Source organism: Hyla sarda, unplaced genomic scaffold (assembly GCF_029499605.1).
Source record: "Hyla sarda isolate aHylSar1 unplaced genomic scaffold, aHylSar1.hap1 scaffold_1376, whole genome shotgun sequence".
Classification (NCBI taxonomy): Eukaryota; Metazoa; Chordata; class Amphibia; order Anura; family Hylidae; genus Hyla; species Hyla sarda.
Genome location: NW_026608005.1, coordinates 81,551 through 95,345, shown reverse-complemented (window position 1 = coordinate 95,345; position 13,795 = coordinate 81,551). Strand labels below are relative to the sequence as shown.

The 13,795-nt window shown below is 46.1% G+C and overlaps 6 non-coding genes across 6 annotated transcripts; all 6 read left to right on the top strand.

Moving 5' to 3' along the window:
- The first annotated feature begins 309 nt into the window (after positions 1-309).
- On the top strand, positions 310-500 carry LOC130306491 (U2 spliceosomal RNA). The gene has a single exon (XR_008855838.1). It is a non-coding gene; the product is annotated as a U2 spliceosomal RNA (small nuclear RNA).
- Positions 501-2,595: 2,095 nt separating this feature from the next.
- On the top strand, positions 2,596-2,786 carry LOC130306490 (U2 spliceosomal RNA). Its single transcript, XR_008855837.1, has one exon. It is a non-coding gene; the product is annotated as a U2 spliceosomal RNA (small nuclear RNA).
- Positions 2,787-4,876: 2,090 nt separating this feature from the next.
- Positions 4,877-5,067, top strand: LOC130306489 (U2 spliceosomal RNA). Its single transcript, XR_008855836.1, has one exon. It is a non-coding gene; the product is annotated as a U2 spliceosomal RNA (small nuclear RNA).
- Positions 5,068-7,149: 2,082 nt separating this feature from the next.
- Positions 7,150-7,340, top strand: LOC130306487 (U2 spliceosomal RNA). Its single transcript, XR_008855835.1, has one exon. It is a non-coding gene; the product is annotated as a U2 spliceosomal RNA (small nuclear RNA).
- Positions 7,341-9,447: 2,107 nt separating this feature from the next.
- Positions 9,448-9,638, top strand: LOC130306486 (U2 spliceosomal RNA). The gene has a single exon (XR_008855834.1). It is a non-coding gene; the product is annotated as a U2 spliceosomal RNA (small nuclear RNA).
- Positions 9,639-11,723: 2,085 nt separating this feature from the next.
- LOC130306485 (U2 spliceosomal RNA) lies at positions 11,724-11,914 on the top strand. Its single transcript, XR_008855833.1, has one exon. It is a non-coding gene; the product is annotated as a U2 spliceosomal RNA (small nuclear RNA).
- The last annotated feature ends 1,881 nt before the right edge of the window (positions 11,915-13,795 follow it).

Below are 13,795 nucleotides of genomic sequence, written 5' to 3'. Positions count from 1 at the left end.
GTGTGTGCTTGTGTGTGTGTTTCCTATGCAGATCCTAAGCCCAGTGTCACATGCAAGTAGGAGGAGTAAGAAGGGTTCCTGGCAAATCCGGGTTATGGATTGCATTTAAAAAGGCCCCGTGGGAGTGCAATGGGCCCCTGTCTTGCTGCTTAGCAATAATGGTATGGGTTTAGGTTCTGCTGTGTGTACTGGTGGTTGACTGCCCCCCAGCCCAGAGTGTGCATGGAAAATTGTCTGGCAGCCTCCCTGACAGCAAGCAGTGATAGTGCCCATGAAGGGCACCTTGTTGGGCCCGCCCCTTTCACGGTTATCGCTTCTCGGCCTTTTGGCTAAGATCAAGTGTAGTATCTGTTCTTATCAGTTTAATATCTGATACGTCCCCTATCTGGGGACCATATATTAAATGGATTTTTGAGAACGGGGGCCGATTTCGAAGCTTGCTTCCGTCGCCCTATGCATTGACCCGATATGGCAGTATCTTCGGGTACAGTGCACCACCCCCTTACAGGGTTAAAAAGAAAGATTCCTACTTTCATTGCTACCTGCTTGCTGGCTAGCCAGCTAGCCAGCCCTGTGGGCCTTGCTGCTGCTGCAGCCAAAAAACAAAAGGTGGTGCTGCTGCTGCTTCTGCTGCTTCTGCTTCTGCTTGTGTCTGGCCGCTGTTGGAGCGTCCAGGCACAGGACTTCTGCTGCTGCTGACTAAATGGCCTCCTTAATTGGATCATTTGAGTAGCCAGCACACCTGTGCAGGTAGGGCATGACATGATAGGCAGCTGCCTTGATAGCGGGTGGGTGCTGAATGTTCCTAATTGACAAAATAAGATTAATGCTTATGAAGAAATATAAAATCTCATCCCTTCCCCAATATCGCGCCACACCCCTACCCCTTAATTCCCTGGTTGAACTTGATGGACATATGTCTTTTTTCGACCGTACTAACTATGTAACTATGTAACATAACATGGGGGGGGGGGGGGGGGTCTCCTGGCTGTTCACACAGGTGTGTCATTGCTGTACATTGACCATGCATTGCTTCTGTGGTATTGCAAAGGCAAAGACAAATGCTTCCAGCCATCCATTGCACTAATGGATTGGTCATCAGCTGGCTGTCTATGTCCCGCATCAATATAGACCAAAGTACAGAGGGTTAGGCTATGCTATTGTGCACCTACCTGATGCATCAGAAGGTGCGAGGCCCTTGCTAAATTCTGTGCACAGACTTTGAGATCTATACTTTAGACTGTATCTAAACCTGCTCCAACATGGACTGACATTCTGGCCTACTTTCAGCCGATGCGACTTGTCTGTCGCTGAACAGTCGCTTTTTATGTATTCAGCACCTATGTATAATGTTGTAAAAATGCTCTAGAAGCTAAAGTCGCAGAAATGTCACACATATTTGGCCTGCAACTTTCTGTGCGACAAATTCAGACAGGAAAAATCAGTATAAATCCTTAGAAAATTATCCCCCAGTGTCTCCATCTGCTGGCGGTATTGAATAAGCATTGCTGCACTGATGGGGTATGCATTAGACGAAAAAAAAGAAGAAAAAGAAGAATAATACGCCCAGAAAAGAGGCGAAAAGGAGAAAAACGTAAAAAAACGTGAAAAAAAAGTAAGAGGAAGAGAAGGGAAAAAAAGGTGGAAATGGGTTTAAAAGTGATTTCGGCGGAGAATATATATATATATATATATATATATATATATATATATATATATATACGCGCACACACACACATATATATAAACGTATTCTCCGTTGAGATATTGCAGCCGCTGCTGTGTCCAGGCCCAGGAGCCTTAGCACTGTGCTGTGATGTCACTCAATACCACTGACATCACTAGGTGTAAACAACATCTCTCCTTTGCTGTGTATGTGACTATGGAGCTGTTTGGTGATGTCGTCTATTATGGCCTTCATAGAAGCAACAGGAGATTGTTGCATCCATCTAGAACCCTCAGAACTACAGTGCTATGATGTCACTCACTTCCACAGGCCTTGCAGAGTGTAAACAACAACAACCCAGCTTTGTTGTGTATGTAACCATAGGGATTTGTGATGTCACCTAGAACCTTCACAGCAGCGACAGCTTTATGAGGAGCATCAGCACTGCTCTGCCTGAGCAGAACCATCACCGCCATAGGTTGTCAAATAACCCGGGTTTAACCCACACAGGTAAGTCCAATGGGGTGCAGGCATGTCCTCTATGCTTACAGCTTCCTGTGGGTGTTGGTTTGATACCGTTTGGGGACAGCCAAGGAGGCATCTGCAGGCAACAAAGGTAGGTGTGTGCTTGTGTGTGTGTTTCCTATGCAGATCCTAAGCCCAGTGTCACATGCAAGTAGGAGGAGTAAGAAGGGTTCCTGGCAAATCCGGGTTATGGATTGCATTTAAAAAGGCCCCGTGGGAGTGCAATGGGCCCCTGTCTTGCTGCTTAGCAATAATGGTATGGGTTTAGGTTCTGCTGTGTGTACTGGTGGTTGACTGCCCCCCAGCCCAGAGTGTGCATGGAAAATTGTCTGGCAGCCTCCCTGACAGCAAGCAGTGATAGTGCCCATGAAGGGCACCTTGTTGGGCCCGCCCCTTTCACGGTTATCGCTTCTCGGCCTTTTGGCTAAGATCAAGTGTAGTATCTGTTCTTATCAGTTTAATATCTGATACGTCCCCTATCTGGGGACCATATATTAAATGGATTTTTGAGAACGGGGGCCGATTTCGAAGCTTGCTTCCGTCGCCCTATGCATTGACCCGATATGGCAGTATCTTCGGGTACAGTGCACCACCCCCTTACAGGGTTAAAAAGAAAGATTCCTACTTTCATTGCTACCTGCTTGCTGGCTAGCCAGCTAGCCAGCCCTGTGGGCCTTGCTGCTGCTGCAGCCAAAAAACAAAAGGTGGTGCTGCTGCTGCTTCTGCTGCTTCTGCTTCTGCTTGTGTCTGGCCGCTGTTGGAGCGTCCAGGCACAGGACTTCTGCTGCTGCTGACTAAATGGCCTCCTTAATTGGATCATTTGAGTAGCCAGCACACCTGTGCAGGTAGGGCATGACATGATAGGCAGCTGCCTTGATAGCGGGTGGGTGCTGAATGTTCCTAATTGACAAAATAAGATTAATGCTTATGAAGAAATATAAAATCTCATCCCTTCCCCAATATCGCGCCACACCCCTACCCCTTAATTCCCTGGTTGAACTTGATGGACATATGTCTTTTTTCGACCGTACTAACTATGTAACTATGTAACATAACATGGGGGGGGGGGGGGGTCTCCTGGCTGTTCACACAGGTGTGTCATTGCTGTACATTGACCATGCATTGCTTCTGTGGTATTGCAAAGGCAAAGACAAATGCTTCCAGCCATCCATTGCACTAATGGATTGGTCATCAGCTGGCTGTCTATGTCCCGCATCAATATAGACCAAAGTACAGAGGGTTAGGCTATGCTATTGTGCACCTACCTGATGCATCAGAAGGTGCGAGGCCCTTGCTAAATTCTGTGCACAGACTTTGAGATCTATACTTTAGACTGTATCTAAACCTGCTCCAACATGGACTGACATTCTGGCCTACTTTCAGCCGATGCGACTTGTCTGTCGCTGAACAGTCGCTTTTTATGTATTCAGCACCTATGTATAATGTTGTAAAAATGCTCTAGAAGCTAAAGTCGCAGAAATGTCACACATATTTGGCCTGCAACTTTCTGTGCGACAAATTCAGACAGGAAAAATCAGTATAAATCCTTAGAAAATTATCCCCCAGTGTCTCCATCTGCTGGCGGTATTGAATAAGCATTGCTGCACTGATGGGGTATGCATTAGACGAAAAAAAAGAAGAAAAAGAAGAATAATACGCCCAGAAAAGAGGCGAAAAGGAGAAAAACGTAAAAAAACGTGAAAAAAAAGTAAGAGGAAGAGAAGGGAAAAAAAGGTGGAAATGGGTTTAAAAGTGATTTCGGCGGAGAAATATATATATATATATATATATATATATATATATATATATATACGCGCACACACACACATATATATAAACGTATTCTCCGTTGAGATATTGCAGCCGCTGCTGTGTCCAGGCCCAGGAGCCTTAGCACTGTGCTGTGATGTCACTCAATACCACTGACATCACTAGGTGTAAACAACATCTCTCCTTTGCTGTGTATGTGACTATGGAGCTGTTTGGTGATGTCGTCTATTATGGCCTTCATAGAAGCAACAGGAGATTGTTGCATCCATCTAGAACCCTCAGAACTACAGTGCTATGATGTCACTCACTTCCACAGGCCTTGCAGAGTGTAAACAACAACAACCCAGCTTTGTTGTGTATGTAACCATAGGGATTTGTGATGTCACCTAGAACCTTCACAGCAGCGACAGCTTTATGAGGAGCATCAGCACTGCTCTGCCTGAGCAGAACCATCACCGCCATAGGTTGTCAAATAACCCGGGTTTAACCCACACAGGTAAGTCCAATGGGGTGCAGGCATGTCCTCTATGCTTACAGCTTCCCGTGGGTGTTGGTTTGATACCGTTTGGGGACAGCCAAGGAGGCATCTGCAGGCAACAAAGGTAGGTGTGTGCTTGTGTGTGTGTTTCCTATGCAGATCCTAAGCCCAGTGTCACATGCAAGTAGGAGGAGTAAGAAGGGTTCCTGGCAAATCCGGGTTATGGATTGCATTTAAAAAGGCCCCGTGGGAGTGCAATGGGCCCCTGTCTTGCTGCTTAGCAATAATGGTATGGGTTTAGGTTCTGCTGTGTGTACTGGTGGTTGACTGCCCCCCAGCCCAGAGTGTGCATGGAAAATTGTCTGGCAGCCTCCCTGACAGCAAGCAGTGATAGTGCCCATGAAGGGCACCTTGTTGGGCCCGCCCCTTTCACGGTTATCGCTTCTCGGCCTTTTGGCTAAGATCAAGTGTAGTATCTGTTCTTATCAGTTTAATATCTGATACGTCCCCTATCTGGGGACCATATATTAAATGGATTTTTGAGAACGGGGGCCGATTTCGAAGCTTGCTTCCGTCGCCCTATGCATTGACCCGATATGGCAGTATCTTCGGGTACAGTGCACCACCCCCTTACAGGGTTAAAAAGAAAGATTCCTACTTTCATTGCTACCTGCTTGCTGGCTAGCCAGCTAGCCAGCCCTGTGGGCCTTGCTGCTGCTGCAGCCAAAAAACAAAAGGTGGTGCTGCTGCTGCTTCTGCTTCTGCTGCTTCTGCTTCTGCTTGTGTCTGGCCGCTGTTGGAGCGTCCAGGCACAGGACTTCTGCTGCTGCTGACTAAATGGCCTCCTTAATTGGATCATTTGAGTAGCCAGCACACCTGTGCAGGTAGGGCATGACATGATAGGCAGCTGCCTTGATAGCGGGTGGGTGCTGAATGTTCCTAATTGACAAAATAAGATTAATGCTTATGAAGAAATATAAAATCTCATCCCTTCCCCAATATCGCGCCACACCCCTACCCCTTAATTCCCTGGTTGAACTTGATGGACATATGTCTTTTTTCGACCGTACTAACTATGTAACTATGTAACATAACATGGGGGGGGGGGGGGTCTCCTGGCTGTTCACACAGGTGTGTCATTGCTGTACATTGACCATGCATTGCTTCTGTGGTATTGCAAAGGCAAAGACAAATGCTTCCAGCCATCCATTGCACTAATGGATTGGTCATCAGCTGGCTGTCTATGTCCCGCATCAATATAGACCAAAGTACAGAGGGTTAGGCTATGCTATTGTGCACCTACCTGATGCATCAGAAGGTGCGAGGCCCTTGCTAAATTCTGTGCACAGACTTTGAGATCTATACTTTAGACTGTATCTAAACCTGCTCCAACATGGACTGACATTCTGGCCTACTTTCAGCCGATGCGACTTGTCTGTCGCTGAACAGTCGCTTTTTATGTATTCAGCACCTATGTATAATGTTGTAAAAATGCTCTAGAAGCTAAAGTCGCAGAAATGTCACACATATTTGGCCTGCAACTTTCTGTGCGACAAATTCAGACAGGAAAAATCAGTATAAATCCTTAGAAAATTATCCCCCAGTGTCTCCATCTGCTGGCGGTATTGAATAAGCATTGCTGCACTGATGGGGTATGCATTAGACGAAAAAAAAGAAGAATAATACGCCCAGAAAAGAGGCGAAAAGGAGAAAAACGTAAAAAAACGTGAAAAAAAAGTAAGAGGAAGAGAAGGGAAAAAAAGGTGGAAATGGGTTTAAAAGTGATTTCGGCGGAGAAATATATATATATATATATATATATATATATATATATATACGCGGACACACACACATATATATAAACGTATTCTCCGTTGAGATATTGCAGCCGCTGCTGTGTCCAGGCCCAGGAGCCTTAGCACTGTGCTGTGATGTCACTCAATACCACTGACATCACTAGGTGTAAACAACATCTCTCCTTTGCTGTGTATGTGACTATGGAGCTGTTTGGTGATGTCGTCTATTATGGCCTTCATAGAAGCAACAGGAGATTGTTGCATCCATCTAGAACCCTCAGAACTACAGTGCTATGATGTCACTCACTTCCACAGGCCTTGCAGAGTGTAAACAACAACAACCCAGCTTTGTTGTGTATGTAACCATAGGGATTTGTGATGTCACCTAGAACCTTCACAGCAGCGACAGCTTTATGAGGAACATCAGCACTGCTCTGCCTGAGCAGAACCATCACCGCCATAGGTTGTCAAATAACCCGGGTTTAACCCACACAGGTAAGTCCAATGGGGTGCAGGCATGTCCTCTATGCTTACAGCTTCCCGTGGGTGTTGGTTTGATACCGTTTGGGGACAGCCAAGGAGGCATCTGCAGGCAACAAAGGTAGGTGTGTGCTTGTGTGTGTGTTTCCTATGCAGATCCTAAGCCCAGTGTCACATGCAAGTAGGAGGAGTAAGAAGGGTTCCTGGCAAATCCGGGTTATGGATTGCATTTAAAAAGGCCCCGTGGGAGTGCAATGGGCCCCTGTCTTGCTGCTTAGCAATAATGGTATGGGTTTAGGTTCTGCTGTGTGTACTGGTGGTTGACTGCCCACCAGCCCAGAGTGTGCATGGAAAATTGTCTGGCAGCCTCCCTGACAGCAAGCAGTGATAGTGCCCATGAAGGGCACCTTGTTGGGCCCGCCCCTTTCACGGTTATCGCTTCTCGGCCTTTTGGCTAAGATCAAGTGTAGTATCTGTTCTTATCAGTTTAATATCTGATACGTCCCCTATCTGGGGACCATATATTAAATGGATTTTTGAGAACGGGGGCCGATTTCGAAGCTTGCTTCCGTCGCCCTATGCATTGACCCGATATGGCAGTATCTTCGGGTACAGTGCACCACCCCCTTACAGGGTTAAAAAGAAAGATTCCTACTTTCATTGCTACCTGCTTGCTGGCTAGCCAGCTAGCCAGCCCTGTGGGCCTTGCTGCTGCTGCAGCCAAAAAACAAAAGGTGGTGCTGCTGCTGCTTCTGCTGCTTCTGCTTCTGCTTGTGTCTGGCCGCTGTTGGAGCGTCCAGGCACAGGACTTCTGCTGCTGCTGACTAAATGGCCTCCTTAATTGGATCATTTGAGTAGCCAGCACACCTGTGCAGGTAGGGCATGACATGATAGGCAGCTGCCTTGATAGCGGGTGGGTGCTGAATGTTCCTAATTGACAAAATAAGATTAATGCTTATGAAGAAATATAAAATCTCATCCCTTCCCCAATATCGCGCCACACCCCTACCCCTTAATTCCCTGGTTGAACTTGATGGACATATGTCTTTTTTCGACCGTACTAACTATGTAACTATGTAACATAACATGGGGGGGGGGGGGGGGGGTCTCCTGGCTGTTCACACAGGTGTGTCATTGCTGTACATTGACCATGCATTGCTTCTGTGGTATTGCAAAGGCAAAGACAAATGCTTCCAGCCATCCATTGCACTAATGGATTGGTCATCAGCTGGCTGTCTATGTCCCGCATCAATATAGACCAAAGTACAGAGGGTTAGGCTATGCTATTGTGCACCTACCTGATGCATCAGAAGGTGCGAGGCCCTTGCTAAATTCTGTGCACAGACTTTGAGATCTATACTTTAGACTGTATCTAAACCTGCTCCAACATGGACTGACATTCTGGCCTACTTTCAGCCGATGCGACTTGTCTGTCGCTGAACAGTCGCTTTTTATGTATTCAGCACCTATGTATAATGTTGTAAAAATGCTCTAGAAGCTAAAGTCGCAGAAATGTCACACATATTTGGCCTGCAACTTTCTGTGCGACAAATTCAGACAGGAAAAATCAGTATAAATCCTTAGAAAATTATCCCCCAGTGTCTCCATCTGCTGGCGGTATTGAATAAGCATTGCTGCACTGATGGGGTATGCATTAGACGAAAAAAAAGAAGAAAAAGAAGAATAATACGCCCAGAAAAGAGGCGAAAAGGAGAAAAACGTAAAAAAACGTGAAAAAAAAGTAAGAGGAAGAGAAGGGAAAAAAAGGTGGAAATGGGTTTAAAAGTGATTTCGGCGGAGAAATATATATATATATATATATATATATATATATATATATATATATATATATATATATACGCGCACACACACACATATATATAAACGTATTCTCCGTTGAGATATTGCAGCCGCTGCTGTGTCCAGGCCCAGGAGCCTTAGCACTGTGCTGTGATGTCACTCAATACCACTGACATCACTAGGTGTAAACAACATCTCTCCTTTGCTGTGTATGTGACTATGGAGCTGTTTGGTGATGTCGTCTATTATGGCCTTCATAGAAGCAACAGGAGATTGTTGCATCCATCTAGAACCCTCAGAACTACAGTGCTATGATGTCACTGACTTCCACAGGCCTTGCAGAGTGTAAACAACAACAACCCAGCTTTGTTGTGTATGTAACCATAGGGATTTGTGATGTCACCTAGAACCTTCACAGCAGCGACAGCTTTATGAGGAGCATCAGCACTGCTCTGCCTGAGCAGAACCATCACCGCCATAGGTTGTCAAATAACCCGGATTTAACCCACACAGGTAAGTCCAATGGGGTGCAGGCATGTCCTCTATGCTTACAGCTTCCCGTGGGTGTTGGTTTGATACCGTTTGGGGACAGCCAAGGAGGCATCTGCAGGCAACAAAGGTAGGTGTGTGCTTGTGTGTGTGTTTCCTATGCAGATCCTAAGCCCAGTGTCGCATGCAAGTAGGAGGAGTAAGAAGGGTTCCTGGCAAATCCGGGTTATGGATTGCATTTAAAAAGGCCCCGTGGGAGTGCAATGGGCCCCTGTCTTGCTGCTTAGCAATAATGGTATGGGTTTAGGTTCTGCTGTGTGTACTGGTGGTTGACTGCCCCCCAGCCCAGAGTGTGCATGGAAAATTGTCTGGCAGCCTCCCTGACAGCAAGCAGTGATAGTGCCCATGAAGGGGACCTTGTTGGGCCCGCCCCTTTCACGGTTATCGCTTCTCGGCCTTTTGGCTAAGATCAAGTGTAGTATCTGTTCTTATCAGTTTAATATCTGATACGTCCCCTATCTGGGGACCATATATTAAATGGATTTTTGAGAACGGGGGCCGATTTCGAAGCTTGCTTCCGTCGCCCTATGCATTGACCCGATATGGCAGTATCTTCGGGTACAGTGCACCACCCCCTTACAGGGTTAAAAAGAAAGATTCCTACTTTCATTGCTACCTGCTTGCTGGCTAGCCAGCTAGCCAGCCCTGTGGGCCTTGCTGCTGCAGCCAAAAAACAAAAGGTGGTGCTGCTGCTGCTGCTTCTGCTGCTTCTGCTTGTGTCTGGCCGCTGTTGGAGCGTCCAGGCACAGGACTTCTGCTGCTGCTGACTAAATGGCCTCCTTAATTGGATCATTTGAGTAGCCAGCACACCTGTGCAGGTAGGGCATGACATGATAGGCAGCTGCCTTGATAGCGGGTGGGTGCTGAATGTTCCTAATTGACAAAATAAGATTAATGCTTATGAAGAAATATAAAATCTCATCCCTTCCCCAATATCGCGCCACACCCCTACCCCTTAATTCCCTGGTTGAACTTGATGGACATATGTCTTTTTTCGACCGTACTAACTATGTAACTATGTAACATAACATGGGGGGGGGGTCTCCTGGCTGTTCACACAGGTGTGTCATTGCTGTACATTGACCATGCATTGCTTCTGTGGTATTGCAAAGGCAAAGACAAATGCTTCCAGCCATCCATTGCACTAATGGATTGGTCATCAGCTGGCTGTCTATGTCCCGCATCAATATAGACCAAAGTACAGAGGGTTAGGCTATGCTATTGTGCACCTACCTGATGCATCAGAAGGTGCGAGGCCCTTGCTAAATTCTGTGCACAGACTTTGAGATCTATACTTTAGACTGTATCTAAACCTGCTCCAACATGGACTGACATTCTGGCCTACTTTCAGCCGATGCGACTTGTCTGTCGCTGAACAGTCGCTTTTTATGTATTCAGCACCTATGTATAATGTTGTAAAAATGCTCTAGAAGCTAAAGTCGCAGAAATGTCACACATATTTGGCCTGCAACTTTCTGTGCGACAAATTCAGACAGGAAAAATCAGTATAAATCCTTAGAAAATTATCCCCCAGTGTCTCCATCTGCTGGCGGTATTGAATAAGCATTGCTGCACTGATGGGGTATGCATTAGACGAAAAAAAAGAAGAAAAAGAAGAATAATACGCCCAGAAAAGAGGCGAAAAGGAGAAAAACGTAAAAAAACGTGAAAAAAAAGTAAGAGGAAGAGAAGGGAAAAAAAGGTGGAAATGGGTTTAAAAGTGATTTCGGCGGAGAAATATATATATATATATATATATATATATATATATATATATATATATATACGCGCACACACACACATATATATAAACGTATTCTCCGTTGAGATATTGCAGCCGCTGCTGTGTCCAGGCCCAGGAGCCTTAGCACTGTGCTGTGATGTCACTCAATACCACTGACATCACTAGGTGTAAACAACATCTCTCCTTTGCTGTGTATGTGACTATGGAGCTGTTTGGTGATGTCGTCTATTATGGCCTTCATAGAAGCAACAGGAGATTGTTGCATCCATCTAGAACCCTCAGAACTACAGTGCTATGATGTCACTGACTTCCACAGGCCTTGCAGAGTGTAAACAACAACAACCCAGCTTTGTTGTGTATGTAACCATAGGGATTTGTGATGTCACCTAGAACCTTCACAGCAGCGACAGCTTTATGAGGAGCATCAGCACTGCTCTGCCTGAGCAGAACCATCACCGCCATAGGTTGTCAAATAACCCGGATTTAACCCACACAGGTAAGTCCAATGGGGTGCAGGCATGTCCTCTATGCTTACAGCTTCCCGTGGGTGTTGGTTTGATACCGTTTGGGGACAGCCAAGGAGGCATCTGCAGGCAACAAAGGTAGGTGTGTGCTTGTGTGTGTGTTTCCTATGCAGATCCTAAGCCCAGTGTCACATGCAAGTAGGAGGAGTAAGAAGGGTTCCTGGCAAATCCGGGTTATGGATTGCATTTAAAAAGGCCCCGTGGGAGTGCAATGGGCCCCTGTCTTGCTGCTTAGCAATAATGGTATGGGTTTAGGTTCTGCTGTGTGTACTGGTGGTTGACTGCCCCCCAGCCCAGAGTGTGCATGGAAAATTGTCTGGCAGCCTCCCTGACAGCAAGCAGTGATAGTGCCCATGAAGGGGACCTTGTTGGGCCCGCCCCTTTCACGGTTATCGCTTCTCGGCCTTTTGGCTAAGATCAAGTGTAGTATCTGTTCTTATCAGTTTAATATCTGATACGTCCCCTATCTGGGGACCATATATTAAATGGATTTTTGAGAACGGGGGCCGATTTCGAAGCTTGCTTCCGTCGCCCTATGCATTGACCCGATATGGCAGTATCTTCGGGTACAGTGCACCACCCCCTTACAGGGTTAAAAAGAAAGATTCCTACTTTCATTGCTACCTGCTTGCTGGCTAGCCAGCTAGCCAGCCCTGTGGGCCTTGCTGCTGCAGCCAAAAAACAAAAGGTGGTGCTGCTGCTGCTGCTTCTGCTGCTTCTGCTTGTGTCTGGCCGCTGTTGGAGCGTCCAGGCACAGGACTTCTGCTGCTGCTGACTAAATGGCCTCCTTAATTGGATCATTTGAGTAGCCAGCACACCTGTGCAGGTAGGGCATGACATGATAGGCAGCTGCCTTGATAGCGGGTGGGTGCTGAATGTTCCTAATTGACAAAATAAGATTAATGCTTATGAAGAAATATAAAATCTCATCCCTTCCCCAATATCGCGCCACACCCCTACCCCTTAATTCCCTGGTTGAACTTGATGGACATATGTCTTTTTTCGACCGTACTAACTATGTAACTATTTAACATAACATGGGGGGGGGGGGGTCTCCTGGCTGTTCACACAGGTGTGTCATTGCTGTACATTGACCATGCATTGCTTCTGTGGTATTGCAAAGGCAAAGACAAATGCTTCCAGCCATCCATTGCACTAATGGATTGGTCATCAGCTGGCTGTCTATGTCCCGCATCAATATAGACCAAAGTACAGAGGGTTAGGCTATGCTATTGTGCACCTACCTGATGCATCAGAAGGTGCGAGGCCCTTGCTAAATTCTGTGCACAGACTTTGAGATCTATGCTTTAGACTGTATCTAAACCTGCTCCAACATGGACTGACATTCTGGCCTACTTTCAGCCGATGCGACTTGTCTGTCGCTGAACAGTCGCTTTTTATGTATTCAGCACCTATGTATAATGTTGTAAAAATGCTCTAGAAGCTAAAGTCGCAGAAATGTCACACATATTTGGCCTGCAACTTTCTGTGCGACAAATTCAGACAGGAAAAATCAGTATAAATCCTTAGAAAATTATCCCCCAGTGTCTCCATCTGCTGGCGGTATTGAATAAGCATTGCTGCACTGATGGGGTATGCATTAGACGAAAAAAAAGAAGAAAAAGAAGAATAATACGCCCAGAAAAGAGGCGAAAAGGAGAAAAACGTAAAAAAACGTGAAAAAAAAGTAAGAGGAAGAGAAGGGAAAAAAAGGTGGAAATGGGTTTAAAAGTGATTTCGGCGGAGAAATATATATATATATATATATATATATATATATATACGCGCACACACACACATATATATAAACGTATTCTCCGTTGAGATATTGCAGCCGCTGCTGTGTCCAGGCCCAGGAGCCTTAGCACTGTGCTGTGATGTCACTCAATACCACTGACATCACTAGGTGTAAACAACATCTCTCCTTTGCTGTGTATGTGACTATGGAGCTGTTTGGTGATGTCGTCTATTATGGCCTTCATAGAAGCAACAGGAGATTGTTGCATCCATCTAGAACCCTCAGAACTACAGTGCTATGATGTCACTGACTTCCACAGGCCTTGCAGAGTGTAAACAACAACAACCCAGCTTTGTTGTGTATGTAACCATAGGGATTTGTGATGTCACCTAGAACCTTCACAGCAGCGACAGCTTTATGAGGAGCATCAGCACTGCTCTGCCTGAGCAGAACCATCACCGCCATAGGTTGTCAAATAACCCGGATTTAACCCACACAGGTAAGTCCAATGGGGTGCAGGCATGTCCTCTATGCTTACAGCTTCCCGTGGGTGTTGGTTTGATACCGTTTGGGGACAGCCAAGGAGGCATCTGCAGGCAACAAAGGTAGGTGTGTGCTTGTGTGTGTGTTTCCTATGCAGATCCTAAGCCCAGTGTCACATGCAAGTAGGAGGAGTAAGAAGGGTTCCTGGCAAATCCGGGTTATGGATTGCATTTAAAAAGGCC